The following is a 16,711-nucleotide window of genomic DNA, read 5'->3' as shown; positions in this document are numbered from 1 at the left end:
AGTCCACATCATCACCATCTTCTCCAGTCTCATCATTATTTTCATACCTCTCTGCCTTTAGTGCAGACTGTCTGCTAAGCCAGCTTCTCTTTGTGGCTGTTGGTAACTTTGGATATGATCTGTTGAGCCCACAGTGTAGTGATTCACAGCATAACAGGCCAGGAGGGAGGCAGAAATGGTATGGTTAGAAGAGGTCAGGATTGAAGGCAGACCATCTGAGCTGGCTCCAGTGCTGTGGTTAATACATAGATGCTCCAGCTGCACCTCTCTTTTCTCATTTGCAAAGGGGAGGAGTAATCCACTCCAAGGATTTATCTGGAGAGTCCCATAAGGTAGCCTCCATTAAAGCGCTAAGTGCTACGGCCTGCACGTAGTGGGTATTCATGAAAATGCATCCCATTGGAACGGGAGGTCCCCAGGGAGCCAGCCTGCACGGCCTCTGTTTTGCCTGAGTGGAGCCAACATGCTATCAAAATAAACTCTTACCTCTTTCCTCTGCATTAATGTCGCCTTCTTTGGCTACTTCTGTGGCCTTCGCTGAAAAATAAATAAATAAACACGAGATGGGGTGAGAGGTTAGAGAAGGGATGTAGCAAAAGACAAAGAAAGAAAGAGTGGGAGATTGATTTCTGGGCTGAATTTATATCTTTTTGGCTTTTTCAAAGGTAAATGAATAGACTGTTGTTGTTTTTCAGCCCGCCGCTGAGAGCGTGCGCCTCTGTTATGTATAGACCCTTTTAAAGGCTTCTGGAAGCAATCCCTAACATTTTCTATAGGTGCAGACAGATAATTGAATGCTTTCAAAGACCACTGTGAGGCAGGGAAAGTTCAATTTTGCTGTGTGCTGGTGCCGGCATTGACTGAGCGCACCGGGTGTGTTTTCCCGAGGAAGTTGAAATTTCTTTTTTGCTTTTCTTTCCACTCCTGCCCCTTCACCCCTTGTCCCCCCCCATCTCTGATGAAGCACTTAGACAGGGGACAAGAAACAATATATAATCGCCCCAAAGTCACACCAAGTAAACATAGCAAAAGCTCCCAGCCACTTCTCTAGATGTGAATGAAAAGCACTGCCTCTTCACTCTGGAGCCTGATGGACAGGGGGGCCTTTCTGCTCGGCTATTATTAGAGCTGGTGTGGCAGAAGCCCAGGCAACTCTGGGCAATAGGGGGGTTCTTGTTTTAATTTGTTGCCTGTGAAAGCAGAACAAAGTGACATGGGGCGAGAGAATAGGGGATTTCTTCCTGCTGCTATTTCTCCACATGACAACAATCTCGTGTGTGTGTGTGTGTGTGTGTGTGTGTGTGTGTGTGTGTGTGGTGTGTGCACATATGCATGCAGGGGCCAAGGCTTCCTGAGCAGAACCAAGCGTGTACTGTGTCGAGGCAGGAATAGCTTTGCTGATAAGGAGATGCATGGAGGTTTGAGGTATGGAGGCAAAGACAGGCCACCCCTATAGAGTCACTGCAAATTCAGCTAGCACTGACCATCAGTTTGTACAAATGATACCTAGTTTAGCTCTCCCAACTACCCTTTCAAATAGTGTCTTCCTCATTTTATAGATAAAGCAACTGGAGCTCAGTGTACTGAGTGAATTATCTAAAGTCTAGTTCAACTGGCTCTGATTTCAGTGCAATTTCTGCTCTGTTTGGCATATCCCACTAGTTTGTGGGATAGAAGAGAAAGAATCTCTTCAGATTTCAGATCCAGGCATGCGAAAGGTTCAGCAAGGTTCGTCCTTCTGAAGGACAGAGGTGGGGAGCAGACACAAGACCCTTCCTAGAAGTTTATGGACAGGGATGTCCCAGACATTCCTATGTCTCCACTGTGACAAACACTAATTACCACCTGGGGTGGGAAGGAGTGCCCATCAAATGCCAGGCAATGGACTGAGAGCTCTAGACCCATGTTTTCCTGTTTTTATGTTCTAAGTCAGAGAATGTCACTTACCCACTCAAAGTCACCAACTAATATAGGTCCAGGATTCTAACCCGGTCCCCGTCCCCTAATTCTTAAAAGTTTCTTTATTTTCCCCATGTGGTCAGAGAAACTCACTCCCTGACTTCAAGATGTGGTATGCCAGGTTCCTTCTGGTCCCATGATTGCTCCTCCTGACTGGACAGAAGTGACAGGAGGCATAAATAGGAGGATCAGTGGGGCAAAAATATGAAGCCTTATCCTCAAAAATAGCTAAAGCAAAGGCTCTAGGGATATGGCTCAGTGGTGGAGCACCTGCCTAGGGAACATTAGACCCATACCTTGTTTTACAGATGAAGCACCACACCCCAGCACCACAAAAAAAAAAAAAAGAGAAGAATCATGGTGTCAAATAACAAACTGAACAACTGGGGAGTCAAGTAAGGTTAAACCATAAACAAATTCTTACCATATGGGAACAAGAATAGGTTATATCAGCCGAGAATAGGCACAGGTTAGGAGAAAACACTGTTTGTCTAATTCCGACTCCAATGATAGCTTAAGGAAAGGACCACTTATCTTCATGCTCCTCACAGGGGATATTTATGATATTGTCTCCAACTGGCCCCATCTTTCAGGGCACTGCCCATTCACTAGTTCGTAGCATCTGCTGTCCCCATGTTTAATGCAGTATTAGCCATTTAATACACCTAGTCTACCTCCCTTGTCTCAGCTGATAGGTCTACAGATAGTCAGTGGGCTCAGCCTGGGCCAACCAGATCTCTTTCTTGAGATTTTTGGAATTTCACACCCAGGCAGAAGTTTTAAAGCCAATGAACCACCAGCAACTCGGTTGCAGAGTGTTTTTGTTTGTTTGTTTACCATGTGAGACAATTAGTCTCAGGAACAATTAGTCACAATTACCATTTTGTTTAAGGTAGTTCCAGTTATGTTCTGCTATTTTCAATCAAAGCTGACCTATACTTTCATAAACTAGTCCAAGATGTCCCCTGTGGGTCTCTTCTTGGGGCAGTAGCAAAAGATCTTGGAAGCTAGTAGTGAACTATTGGGCCACTTGTAACTGACCCATGTGGGTCACTTCTCATTCTTGAGAGTCAGCTTTGACTCCTTGCCTCTCATGTCCTTACACAGCTTCTCTCTATGTCCAAACTAATTTTAGTGGTTCAAGCTGTGAGCCTCATGTATGCCCAGGCACAAATGAATTCACAGGGCACACCCAGATTAGTTTTCAGGGAATTGAACTGAGATAAAGTAAGGGATATTCTATGCCATTTGCTCTTGAAAGAATGTCCTTGAATTTGGGCTTCTCAATGCCATCAAGGTTCTTGGACACAACCCTCCACACACACACACACACACACACACACACACACACACACTTGTTTTTGCTTTATGAAAATTCCCCATAACACTTCCTTGGGAGCTTCTCATCTTCTCTACTATGTGCCATCCCACTCTAATGAGACTCGGTCATGGAAAGCAATGAATACGTCATCTCTGTGTCTCTCTGTCTCTCTCTTTCTCTCTGATAGAGTCTCGCTGTGTAGGCCAAGCTAGCCTGGAACTCGTGATCCTCCTGCCTCCACCTCTTGAGTGCTGGGATAATAGTCACGTGCCCCCGCCCCCAGCTGAAACTGTTCTATGCTAAGAGGTAAATATACTTTAATGCAATGATTTTCACTCATGGTGTTGGGGAGTATGCTCCCAAGAAGACAGAAAATGCATGTGCAATATATCAATTTTTATATTACAAAGTACAGGAAAATCCCAATATAATAATTTTGCCGTGAGAATCTATTGAGGCACAGACTATAAAAAGTTTGAGAACCACTCCACATTTTCTTTACTATTTTGAATCAAGTTTAACTTACATATAGTAAAGTATATAGGTACATAGCCCAATGAATTTTTACATATGTAACCACCTTCCAGATCAGGATTTAGAATATTTTCTATACCCTAGGGGCTTTCTTGCATCTCCTCCCAGCCAGTGGCCACCATCATCAGCAGCCCTCTGAGATCAGCATTTTGCTGACCTCTGCTTAGCATTGGTAAGTTTTTTGTATGTGTTGGAATGTCAGACAAATGTAATCCTACAGTATATTCAATTGTGTTTGGCTTCTTTTGTTCAACACAGTTTCTGTGAGATTCATCCATCTTATTGTGTGAGTAGTAATGCATTCTTCTCATTCCTGCACGGTGCCCATACAATAATATCTATATAAATACACTGTGGTTTATTTGCCTGTTTTACTGTTAGACATTTGAATTGTTTCCAGCCTTATTCATAATAGGAATAAGGCTGCCATAAACATTCTTTTATACATGTATGCTTTTGTGTTTTGTTTTTTGGTGGTACTAAGGTTTGAGCTCAGGGTTTCGTGCCTGCTAGGTGCTCTACCATTTGAATTACACCTACAGCCCTTTGTATTTTGGTTATTTTGGAGATAGGGTCTCACTTTTGGTCAGGCTGGCCTGGATTATAATCCTCCTATTTTAAGCTTCCTGCCATCCATAGCTGGGATGACTGCTGTGTGCCTCCATGCTCAGCTATTCTCTGTTAAGATGGGGTCTCATGAATGTTTTTCCCCCACTTGGGCTGGTCTGGAACTGCAGTCCTCCTGATCTCAACCTCCCACATACCTTGGGATGACAGATGGCACACCACTATGCCAAGCTATTGCGTGAGGTAGAAAATCCCAAACTATTTCCCCAGGCTGGCCAGGAACTGTAATTCTTTTGATCTCAGCCTCCTAAGTAGCTAGGATTGCAGGCAGAGCCACCGGACACCTGGCTGAATGTGTCTTTATAGATCTGATGGATCTACACACAGGTGTATCACAGAGTTTATATATGCTCAGCTTTACTAATCACTGACAAACAACTTTCCAAAGAGGTTGTATCCTCCACTCCACACTGTAAAAGTTGAGTTCCTATAGGGAACGAGGCACTCCATAGATGTTGGAAATACCAACATGGGTACATCCATGGCCTGTAAGTGCTCTTAGCCTGACAGAAACACTAACAGATGAGTTTTATGCGCTTCTGTAAGTTCTAGGTCAGAGGCCTGTCTAACAAGGGAACCTTTTGGAGCTCCAGGATTGGCTTCCCAGAGGCTTGTTTAGGTGGGCAGGGGACAGTGTGTGAAGGAAAAGTTGCAGAGGCTCTGCTGGCCCCTGCCAAGGTGGAACCTGCAGGCCCTTCCTTGGCTGGAAGGCTCTCTAATGGAGCAGCCAGACCCAAGCCAGGCTGTCAGGAGTGAACAAATGACTACCAACATGAGCAATGATTTAAAGGAGAAGGTTGAGACGTCGGTGAGATGAATACCACTAACTCTGCTGCCATCCTGGAAGCGATTCATCAGAGTAGCTTGGCGAAGACAGCATAAATCCCCAGCCAGCCAGCCTGAGCAGGGATCTGAGAGGATGACCAGGATACGATGGCAGCTTCCAGGGCTGCCTCCAGCTGGGCCACACCAGCATCACGAAAAGTCAGTTTGAAGGAATCCGCAGAGGTGAGTTCTGCAGTTAGGGTCCCGCCTCTCCTGAGATGTGCACCCAAAGATGGACACCCTGCCTGGTCACTGGCCACGTTTTCTCCCCATCCTGCTAAGAAGATTTTCTCAAAGAGGAAGGGGGGGTCTACTTTCCCTTCTTTTCTCCAGTGTGAATCTTAACCACACTTGAAGTTTGCCTTAAGTGATTCTCTTTACTTCTGAATGAAAGCGGAAGATTTAGGTGTGGGTGTGAAGTGCATATCCTCCTCCCTCTGCTGAACTTCCCATGCACCACCCTCCCCCAGCAACCTGAGGCTCGGAGGGGTGGAATCTGTGAAGTCAACAGGAACAGAACACGGAGCAGGAACAGCAGAGCGCAGTGAGTGAATGAGGGATTTTTATGAGTGAAATTTGCTCACAAGCTTCTTTAATAATGTGATTCTTCTTCCTGTCAAAGTCGTCACATTAATGTAGCGGGAGAGATTTAGAGGAGATGAATTAAGACTTAAATACACAAAATGACTTAGGGAATATTTAAATACAATACATTTTATTTTGGTGCGGCATCTTTTGTCATGGCTCACGACTCTTGCCAGGCTAACACAAACTGGGAATTGACAAGTCCCTCTCTCCTACTCTCAACGCTTTGTGCACCCAGCACTCGCTTGCTGTGCACCTAGTGTGTATGAGTTAGGATGCTCTAGCTGGAGCACACCAACTGTAGCCTGAGGGTCAGAGACCAGGTATCTGTTCTGGCTTAAACAAGCCATGTCTTCTTTAGCGACCTCAGCTTATTCATTGGGAAAATAAGGTGAGTTTCCCTCTGAATTTTAAAAGATGCAGACATCTTCCTCAGGGACAATTGCAGAGGCTCAAAGGGATCCTGGGATGCGGAGTTCTGAACCCTCTGCCATCGTTTCCTACTTTCATATGCTGGCATTTTGATGAAGGCACTTTGGCTTTTAAAAAAAGAAATATCCTTCTCCTCCCTCCCTCCCTCTCTCCCTTCCTCCCCTCTTTCTTTCCTCCCCTTCCTTCCTTCTTCCCTTTCTTTTCTTCCTTCTGTAAATGTTTGCTGAGCTCCCTCTCTAGGTCAAGTGTATGTTACACATTCAGCACATTTCTTACGGGTTCCTGTCTTCCTGCTGGAACAGTCTATCTCTCACATTCCCTAGTGGTAGGACTTTGAATAGAGACTGTGTCCAGCTGGGATTAAGCAGAGAAAACTTCCTGGAAGAGGTGGGCTTCCAAAGTCATCTACCTCTCCATTTGCTGTGCACACAGAGCTAGTTTTCCCCTGCTTCCTGGGAGCAGGGAGGCTCAGTTTTGGCTGCAGAGAAGGTGAAATGAGGACATCAGACTAGAAGCCAAACTCAGAGGCAAGAAGGACAGTCCAGACATCAGCATCTGCCCAGTTCATCTCCCCACTGTCTGTCTGGGCTCCAGCCAGGAGCTGGAGACCTTGGGGACTGAGATCTGTTCCCTTTCTCATCCACCACCTCTACCACCACCTGCACTTTGCTACTCATCACTCCCGTCCCTCTGCTCAGTGTCTGGAGAAGGGGAAAAGGAGACCTTCTTGGATGGGGGCCTGATCCATTCCTCCTTTCTCTGAGCCACTCTGCCAGAACAGAGGCAGAGCATCTTTACCCAGAGTCCTCCAGGCCTCCCAAAGACAATTATTCCCAGGTGCAGAACTACAGGCACCTCTTAGCCTCATGCAGATGGGCTTCTCAGACAGCCTCTGAATTATGTCAAACATGGCAAGAACAGATCCAAAGAAGCCCTGGAGAAGAGTCATGTGGCTTTGCCTTTTACAGCCAGGGCTCTCAAATATGCTTTCTTTGTATGTTTTAGGTTCAAGAAAAAGAAATACGTGTAATCCTGGCTGCCCGGGGACTGAGATCAGGAAGATCATGGTCTGAAGCCAACCCAGGCAAATAGTTTGTGAGACTCTATATCAAAAGAACCCCATTTCTAAAAAGGGTTGGTGTAGTGGCTCAAGGTGTAGGCCCTAAGTTCAAACCCTAGTACCACCAAAAAAAAAAAAAAAGAAAGAAAGAAAGAAAAAAAAGGAATATACTTGAATAGCTGAGGTTGTTTTCATAAGGCTTTGTGAAAAGAGGCCTGGAGTCCCTCACCAACCCACCATTTGTGGTAGGGTCACCAGACCAAGCCCATAGGAGCACGCACTAACCCTGACCTAGAGTTCCTATATTACAGAGACCAAGCAACTTAGGCTTCATTGGCTCCTCCCTCCACTGATGACCTTACCTGCTGACTCTGTATCTCTTGCATCCAAAGGTCTGAGGAAGAGTGTGACCCATGTGGTTCATCACCATCCAGATCAGCCAGAACTCACTGGGGAGAATTAATAGCCTGACACCCATAGATGCGTCTGAGCCATTCTTTCTGTCTTGTTGGACCCCTTTGCTCTTAGAAGGTGTATTAACAATTCACCTGGCTAGGGAGAAGGTAGTGGGTCCCACAAGAACTTCCACCTGAGAGCTAAAATTGTATGGGAGCCAAATGCAGGGAATGTAGCGACTGCTACCTTTTTCTCCCTATGAGAAGCCAAAGCAAGTCTCTAGTCCAATCAACTGATGGCGCTTGGAATGGGGAATGGCTCTTAAGCTGCTGCTAGGCTTCCCAGATCATTGAGGGGGAGTATTTTCCTGGAGCCAAGAGAGGTACTAAATGACTCCACAAAGCCCTGCCAGGCCTGGCCCCCATTGGTTTCTATCTGTAAGGAGCCAGAGGGATCTTGGGATCAGGACAGGGTGTCTCTGACTTTGTGCAATCAAACCAGCTCAGCTTCACCAGTATGTTGAAGGTCTGCCTCTTATACTCGGATCTTATCATTACTGTATTGGTGGATTCTTCTACTCAACTCTCATCTTTTAAACTCATGGAGAGAATTGCTCAATCCTCAAACTAAGAATGGAAATGCAGGGTCAGGCATAGTAGTTCACATGTGTAATCCCAGATACCTGGGAGGTGGAGACTGGGAGGATTGTGGTTGTCTGAGATCAGCCCAGACAAAAAGTTAGTGAGACCCTTTTTAAACTAACAAGTTGGTGCATGCCTGAAAGCCCAGCTACATGGGAGGCGTATGTAGGAGAATCACTGAGGCTGACCCCAGGCAAAAATGTGAGATCCTATCTGAAAAATAACTTAAGCCAAAAAGGCTTGGAGTATGACCAAGTGGTGAAGCATCTGCCTAGCAAGCACAAGTCCCTGCGTTCAAACTCCTGTATGGCAAAAAAGAAAAAGAATGGGAATGCAAGAACAGGCACATCTACCCTTGAAATCACCTCTTCATCACCTGCCTTTCTGCCTCTTTCTGCCTATCTGTACTGCCACAGTGTGGATGAGGTCAGCGTCATAACTCTTCACATTATTGAGTCCTGGACAGATGGCAGTCAACAGTCTGGTGACAGGGTAAATTCAAGTGTCTCTTGGAGGCTTTCTCAAGCAGCAGACAGGCAATTTATGTGAAAGTGTTTTGTAAAATATTTGTTGACACTGAAGCTATTTTTCTATTATTATTGTTGTTGTTGTTAGTAATAATTTGAAATCCTTGCCACTCTTAGAGAATTGACAGCAAGAATATTCTTCTAAGACTACAGCCCCCTTGAAGTCTGGCCCTCTTGAAGAAGTACCAATTATTTATTCCAGTAGCACTTTTCTTCATAGAGGTCCCACCCAAAAAGGCAGATGGTACCTACCCAGAGGTCAGAAGCTCAAAGCTTGTTAGACTCATTCTAGGAATGTAACATAAAAAGAATTTATGTCTGAGAATAAAATATAAATTGTAATATAAACGTTTAAAGTGTAAGGAGACTTATCTTCCACTTCACCTTCCTGCCATCAGCTTATGGGCCCATGTTCCTGGGCCTTTAGAAAACTGGATCATAAACATTAACCTTATACAAAGTATGCTAAATTCATGAAGCTTGGTGTGATGATGAAAGCCCTTAGCCAAGAAGGAAGCAAGCTAGGTTGAAATCTTGATCTGCCCCTCACTGGCTTTGGGCCCTTGGAAAATCCTTTGGACTCTTGATTTCTTCAAAAGGTACCTAACAATTACTATGGTCTGAATGTTTGTATTCTGAGGAATTCAAATGTTGAAATTCTATCCCCCCAAATGATGGTATTAGGAGATAATATCATTAGGAAAAGCAGACTTTGGGAGGTAATAAGGTCATGAGGCAGAGCCCTGGCAACTGGGATTAGTGCTTTTGAAAAAGAGATCTGAGAGAGCTTACAAACCCCTTTTACTTGTGAGAAGGCACCATCTATGAACAATAAAATGGGCCCTCACCAGACACTGAATGTGCTGATACCTTGATACTTCCCAGTCTCAAAAACCTGTGAGAAATAAATTCCTCGTGTTTATAAGCCACACATTCTGTAATTTTTTACACCAGCTCAAATGGACTAGGACAACAATACCTACTATTAAAATATTGGTGGGAGAACCCAATGAGATAATGGGTGTGTACTCCCAGGACCCAGGGCACAGTGAGAGCTCAGTACAAGTCCTTTGAGTCAGAGTTGAAGGAGGGTTGACATCCTGGGAGGGGCCAGTGGGAACACATTCCCAACAGGTGGATGACAAATGGACAACTCTATAGTATGTTTAGACCTAGTCAACAACTAATGAGAGGAAACCCAGCAAGAATCTCAGCCATAGAACTTGTCAAATCTTAATATGTGGATTCTGTAAAAATCAACCACATTCTTCCATGGATTCATTAAAGTAAACAACCCTGTATTTATCAATGCTATTCACCCCAAGTGAAGATGACAACAATCAATTAAATAAACAAGTCAAGTTTAAAAAAGCTTAACTCAAGGCAGACGTGATTAATTTCCTCATCACTGATTGACATTAACTATATTAGCCAGCTTTGCTATGGTAACAAGCACCCTAAAATCTTAGTGGCTAATAACCACATGCATTTATTTCTTGTACATAGATCATGTTGGCAGCTGGGGACATGTTCACAAGTCTTCTCATTCAGGAACTTCGACTGAAAGGATAGCTCTTCATTTGGGAACTGCTGCTCTGATGATAGAAAGAACCAAACAAGAGAACTGGCCAAGTCTGCCATACTTTTTGTAGCTTCTTAACTGGCTTGCATTCCATTAATCCAATAAAGTCACATGGTCTATCTGACAATGGGGAGATGTTGCACAGGGGCAAGTGTGGATGCTCCATTTTCTAAAGGCCACCAAATGTCACAGGGAAACAGCAAAATGCATAATGCTCTTATGGGGGAGGGAGGGAGTATGTGGAACAATACACCCCACCATTTTGGGGTCTGGTCCTCTCTTCTCACTCCATACACACCTGCATGGATTTACAGAGCATTTTCTTAAGGAAAAGTTCTATTTTCTTCATGTATTGGTGCATTCCGTGGAGGATGATTTTTAGTATAGATCATATCTTTGGTGTCTTCTGTGTAGCTGGTGCCCTTCTATCCAGGTTGTCTGTGTTCTTCCCCCTTTCACTTCTCCTGTGGACTCCTTCATCTCTGCCCTACCCACCAGGACTTTCTTCTCCCACTGGGCTCACTGAAGTGACCTTTCCCATCAGACTAAGCAACTTGAATGACCTATCACATCTTATGCTAAAGATGGACCATCCTACACCCCTAAAGCCCACAGGCTCCAAGGCAGGGCCCTTGGCTCCACTACAGCCACCCCTCCATACTGGTGCCTGAAAAACAGCATTTGTGCTTCAGGTGATACAGTTGCTCCTCCCTGAACAATGCATGCTGTGCATCACACTGGACCAAGGACAAGCAGTTGTGCAATTGGGGAGCTTTCATTTGATTTCATTATTTTGCTTTTAGACCCAAGCATTTGCTGTTGTCAGACATTTCAAAGATGGCAAGACAACAAGGTGGTCTGAGACAAGTAGGGAAGGTCAGGCATCCTTGGAGGCCAAGGGACTGCAGGGGAGAAGGCAAAGCAGAGACAGCCCTTCCCAGAGGTGCAAGGGCCAAAAGAAGTACCCAGGCCACGTACATGCTCCATGAGCATGTGGGGGACTAAATAAACCAGAAGTCCTGAGTAACTTCTTGGGGCATGCTTACATGGATGTTGCAGACTAACACTCCTTATACATCACTTAGATACAGAGGAGAGCAGGTCACACAGTTGAGTTGTGAGGGATAATTGGAAATTGCCATCAGAGTCTGAAGTGAAGACTATCACTTCTAATCAAAGAATAAGGAAAATATGACTCCAACACATTGGTAAGAGTTCAAGCCAAGGAATTAGCCCAACTAGAATTGGACATCCCCTACCAGATGTCCTGCTCCTTCCTGATTTGGGAGTCCCATGGGACCTGCCAGCAAGGTCCCAACTGTAACATATTTCAAAGATGGCAAACAACCATTCACCAACCCCCACCGCTACTGCCCACGCAGGCTCCACTCTAACCTAGGTTGTTGCCCCCTCGTGCCTGCAGGGAGTGCTTTTTCTCACCTCTGCCTTGACTCACATGTGCACCCTCACCTGGAATCCTCTCCTGGTCCTCGCCTGTCTTTCAAGAATTGGCATGTTCCTCCTGCCACTTGAACACTTAGGCTTACATTGATCAATCCCTTCTCTCGATTCCTACAATTACCTCCATTAATGGACAGTTTGTATTATTATTATTATTATTAATAAAAATAATAACATGCAATTTCAAAGCATTTTTTTCTCTGATCTTCACATTACACTGCTCAGTGCAAGAGAGTACTTGTGGGTGCCTCAGAAGCCACTCTGCGGACAAGGCAAAACTGAAGAGGTGGGTTAAACTTCACTCCTACCCCCCTCCAATTGCAGTAGTTTGTCTCTGATCTGTGTTATCTTAAGAGTTACATGTACGATTTTTCTGTTTAAAAAGGATTCCACTATTGATTTGAAAATCACTGCATTTTTTTATTTTATCTTCACAGGAAGCTTGTGAGCATGTAAGATTAGGAACTGTCACCAACTTTGGAGCTAGGGAACCTGAGGTTCATGGAGCCTCTTACCAAGGGAGAGGGAGACTCCCACCTCCTGTCTCCTAAGTCTGAATCTAGAGCAGTGACAGCCCATACTCAGGTATGGCTTATCTCTGAATTTGTCTTTGTAATTTATTTATCCTGTTATATTCCCTGTTTAGAGTATTGTTAGTGAGCACACAGTAGGTGATTACCTCTTACCTAGTCCAGTGTCAGGTCCAACCTTGGCATTGCTGGAGATGCAAAGCCTGCCCTTCCCTTAGCCTTTCTCAGGCAGTGCATGCTGGGAGTTGAGTGACTTACAAGGCTGTGCTAAGTGTCTGGATGTTTTATGTAATCAAAGGGATACTTTCTTGCTCCCTTTCTCTTGCTGTTGACATGGTTACAAACTCTTATTATTAGCCCCAAGGATGGAGTAATAGGACAGGACACTGGCATTGCCACTGTTGTAAAGAGCTGCAGTTGCCTTCTGGAGAATGATCTATGTATTGGAGTGATAACATGGCTGATGCTGCAGCATCAATCCTTGTTCTCTGCCTCCTTGGCCACCCTTCCTCAGTTTGGAGAATGAGGTGTTCTCACCAGGAGGAAAGATCAGGTGTTACTGATCACACCATTCCTGTCTTTGTGACCCCAGGAGAAGGCAAACCAGGGACCACTTTCAGGAAGGAGGAGGAGCAGAAGCTGTGGGCTGACTCACCAAGGAAGGGGGGAAAAAAGAGAGAGAGAAAAGAGAAAAATCAAGGTAAAATTGTTTCCAAATTGAATGTTTTTCACTATTTTCAGTGTGGTGTCTGCAGGGCTCCAAGATGATTCCCTCTTGGGGGTTTCAGAAAAGCTGTAAATAGAATGAATTGCTTTCAGGGACCTAGTCTGGTAGTTCACTTCTCAAGAAAATGTATGCTAATGCATGTAGACTATCATTATTGGGGAGACCTATGTACCGACTCTTTTATGTCTACGAAGAGCAGCTCTCTGATTGCTAGCATTTTGCCAAAGTCTCTGTCATGCGTGGGCAGAATATCTAGCAGAAAGAGGCAGATTCAGCCATGGCGACATGCTGTGTCACTCCTAGCCCAAGGTTGGAGGGGGGGATCTGAGTTTGCCCCACCGGTTCTTTGTGCCTTGAAAAGCAAGAAAATCACATCTTTGTCTAAGAACACAAATAAAAGCCAAACCAGTCCAGACTCACCTGCAATTCTGGGATTTTAGGGCCAAGGCAGGGGAGGCCCCTTCAGGGGGTGCCCACACGGTCCAGGAGGGTGCAGTGCCATGCCCAATCAGAGGGTGGTAGCACTTTATACATGGCCCCAGCGCTTCCCAATCCCTGTGTGGTTTTGTGGGTGGCATCATCTTCCTCTTGCCCAGCCAGCTTCTTCTGCATCTTCTTCTGTTATGGCAAAGTGGGTTAAACAGAGCTCGGCTTTGCAAGGAACACAGCCAACAAATGAGATATCAAACGCAGCTTCCCATGTAAGAGATCAGACTCTGGTGGGCACACACTCCAGCTCTGCTGGAGTTCCTTGGCTCTGTTGCCAGCTTGATTGAAGATTCATAAATACTTGTGCCACACTCCCACACATACAGCCGCCAAAGGAATTGCATTCTGTATCATCTGTATTCAACTGAGACAAAGGGAAAACATGTGGACACAAGATAGAAGGACAAGAAAGAAGATGCTTTGAAGAAAATCTGAGGCTCCAAGTGGTGGGTGTTTGGTAGTTGCTGACTCCAACGAAGGCTTCTGCAACTTTCTGTTCCTTCAGAGAAGCAGGTGCTCGCTTCAGTTCACCTGTAGCTTGGTGGGTGGATGCAGACTATATCAGCTGGTGGTGGGTGCTTTGGTCAACGATTCTTTGAAATGCTGGATGGGATCCCTGCCAAGTAGGTGTCAACCCTAGATACAAATTGGTCCTAAAACCCCACTTCCAAGCTTCTGGGGAGCTGGGATTATTTGAGTTCCAACTTGAACCTCAGGTAGCAAAACCAAATGCCTTTTGGAACCAGGCTGAGGAACCAAAATTCCCCAAGTTCTGAACCAGGTAGGTGATAATTGGAGTATGGCTGCTCTGCCAAAAGAGACAGCAGTTACTCCACTCCAGCTGGTAGGAATTGTGGCCAAATCTCCTAATATATCATAAGAAGCCAGACATCTATGTTTCTTTTTTTTTAAAGTAAGTAATCTCCTGATTTTCAAGTGGTGAGCACTCATTAAAAAAAAATAAATTCTATGTAGATCAAATAAAACAATTCCAACAGGTTATATCAGTTTTACCCTAAACACCCTAGTCTATCAAGAACTTACCTTCTCTGATCATAGGAAGCTCACCGTCTGAGCCCCATGACTTCCCAGGTTCAATTTTTCTGCCTTTTCCTCCTCCAGATTTGCATTCTTTGCTCAGGAAGACTGTATGCCTTTCAAAGGTGAGGCCACCTCTCCCCCTCTCTCTCTTTCTTTCTTTTTTCCCCCAATAGTTCAGTTACTACCAGCCAACAGTAGGCACTCAGAAATTTTTAGAGTTATAACCTTACCTATCCCATTTCACCAAGGATTTGAAGAATCCTCCATAAACACATGCTACAGAAAAATAAAATACATAGCTTAGCCTATCTGAGTAAATACTTGGACTTGACCTTTTCACTGGGAGCCTCTAAGGCACATGCTTGTGTGAGTTTCCTCGGGATAACATCCAAATGTCTTCCTTAGTTTATATGCAGAGCACTGAGGCTCAAGAGGGTGCCTGGCACCGGGGAAAAACACAAATTGATTGTGGTGTGAATGAAGAACAAGGCAAATAAAATGGCCCTGGAGAAAGAGGCCTGTGGACAGGAAGGCAAAAACATCAGAATATGAAATCCAAACTAAAGCCAGAGCTGGGAACCAGAATAATGAATGGCAACCTCCTTCTTGAGGCTCTTTTGGTTGTAAGTGACAGAAATAGGACTGAAACTGGCTTGGGCAAAAAGAAGAATGTACTGGAAGAATATTGAAATAATGTCCTTCCAAGCCATAGGAAAAGAAAGGATTCGTTTGGACCCACAGGAAAAGCTGAACTAGATATATTGTCACAGCTCTCTGTATTTCATACCCGCCTCCATTTTTGTGTGGCTTTATTTTCTCTCTCAGTAGGTAGGCCTCCTCCACACATTAGGGAACAAAACTACCACCAACCTCCTTGCCTTGCATCTAACAGTTTCTGTCCTCAGAGAGAATTGCTTCACACTCTTTCTCATTGTAAGATTAAAGCCCTTGGGGGAAGGACCTAAGAACCTAAGAACCATCTCAATCAACTATGGCAGCCATGGGAGAGGGATTGCCATGTTGGGCCTATTTTGGAAACATACCCACACACAAAGTATCAACATGGCAGCCTTTATTCAAACCACATGGTTCATTTGGAGGAAGAGACATTTCAAAGAAAATGGGGACACTTCCTACAAAAAGGGATAAGGTCATTCCCTGGAGTTCATAAAGCACTTGTCTACAAATGACTCTTATAGGTATCATCACATTTTATTTGTTCCTCAAAACAACAATAATATGATAATAAAAAAAAATTGAAAACAAAAACAAAACAAAATTCTGTGAAGAGTGTAGGTTGTTTATAATTGTTCCCATTTTACTGGTGGGAGAAATGGGGCTCAGAGAAACTAAGTAACTTAACCAAGTTCACATAGTTTTAACAATGGCCAATCCAGGACTCAATTCAAATCTGGTTTTTAAACTTTAATACCAGTACTCATTCCTTTACATAGCAGGTGAGTGGCAAGGTTGGAAGTTTCCAGAGAAAGTGTCTCTTACTGCAAGACCATGCTCTCCTGAAGGATTGAAGTCTTGCTGGTAGATATTCACTTATTGCCACTCCTCAGCCTCTTCACAAGTTTATTGGGATTTCTGAGATTCACACAGCTGACCTCAGTGGGGTCCCCTTGGCTTAGGGATTTTATGGCCTACCCAAGATCCACATCAAAAGACTTCAGATTTCCCCCTGCTCTGCTCCTAATGGTCTAATTTAACAGTAGAAGCTCATTGACCTTATGAAATGGCTGGAGCACTGCTGCCCATGAGCAAAGGAACCAGAAAAGGGAGAAAAATTCACAGAAGGATTTGGACAAACAAAACGAAGATGGCCTCTCCCACTCTTCAGTTAGATGTGCCTCCCCTTGCCTTTGGCTGGCAGCACAGCTCTGGTGAGAGTGAAGGCCACGACCACAGGACGTGTGACATCTTCTACCCAAAGATGATGTGAGAAGGAAGCTCTCAGCTGCATCATCA

General features: G+C 44.6%; 1 long non-coding RNA gene across 1 annotated transcript in view; it reads right to left on the bottom strand.

Moving 5' to 3' along the window:
• Positions 1-14,053, bottom strand: part of LOC141417958 (uncharacterized) — a 155,342-nt gene extending 141,289 nt beyond the window's left edge. The window contains exons 1-2 of the long non-coding RNA XR_012442559.1: positions 13,628-14,053; positions 487-537 (exon numbers count right to left, since the gene is read on the bottom strand). This is a non-coding gene — a long non-coding RNA (uncharacterized lncRNA). The remainder of the gene's footprint in view (positions 1-486; positions 538-13,627) is intronic.
• Positions 14,054-16,711: the final 2,658 nt, after the last annotated feature.

This window comes from Castor canadensis, chromosome 2 (genome assembly GCF_047511655.1).
Source record: "Castor canadensis chromosome 2, mCasCan1.hap1v2, whole genome shotgun sequence".
Lineage (NCBI taxonomy): Eukaryota > Metazoa > Chordata > Mammalia > Rodentia > Castoridae > Castor > Castor canadensis.
Note: the sequence above shows the minus strand (reverse complement) of the source record. Positions and strands in the feature narration are given on the sequence as shown.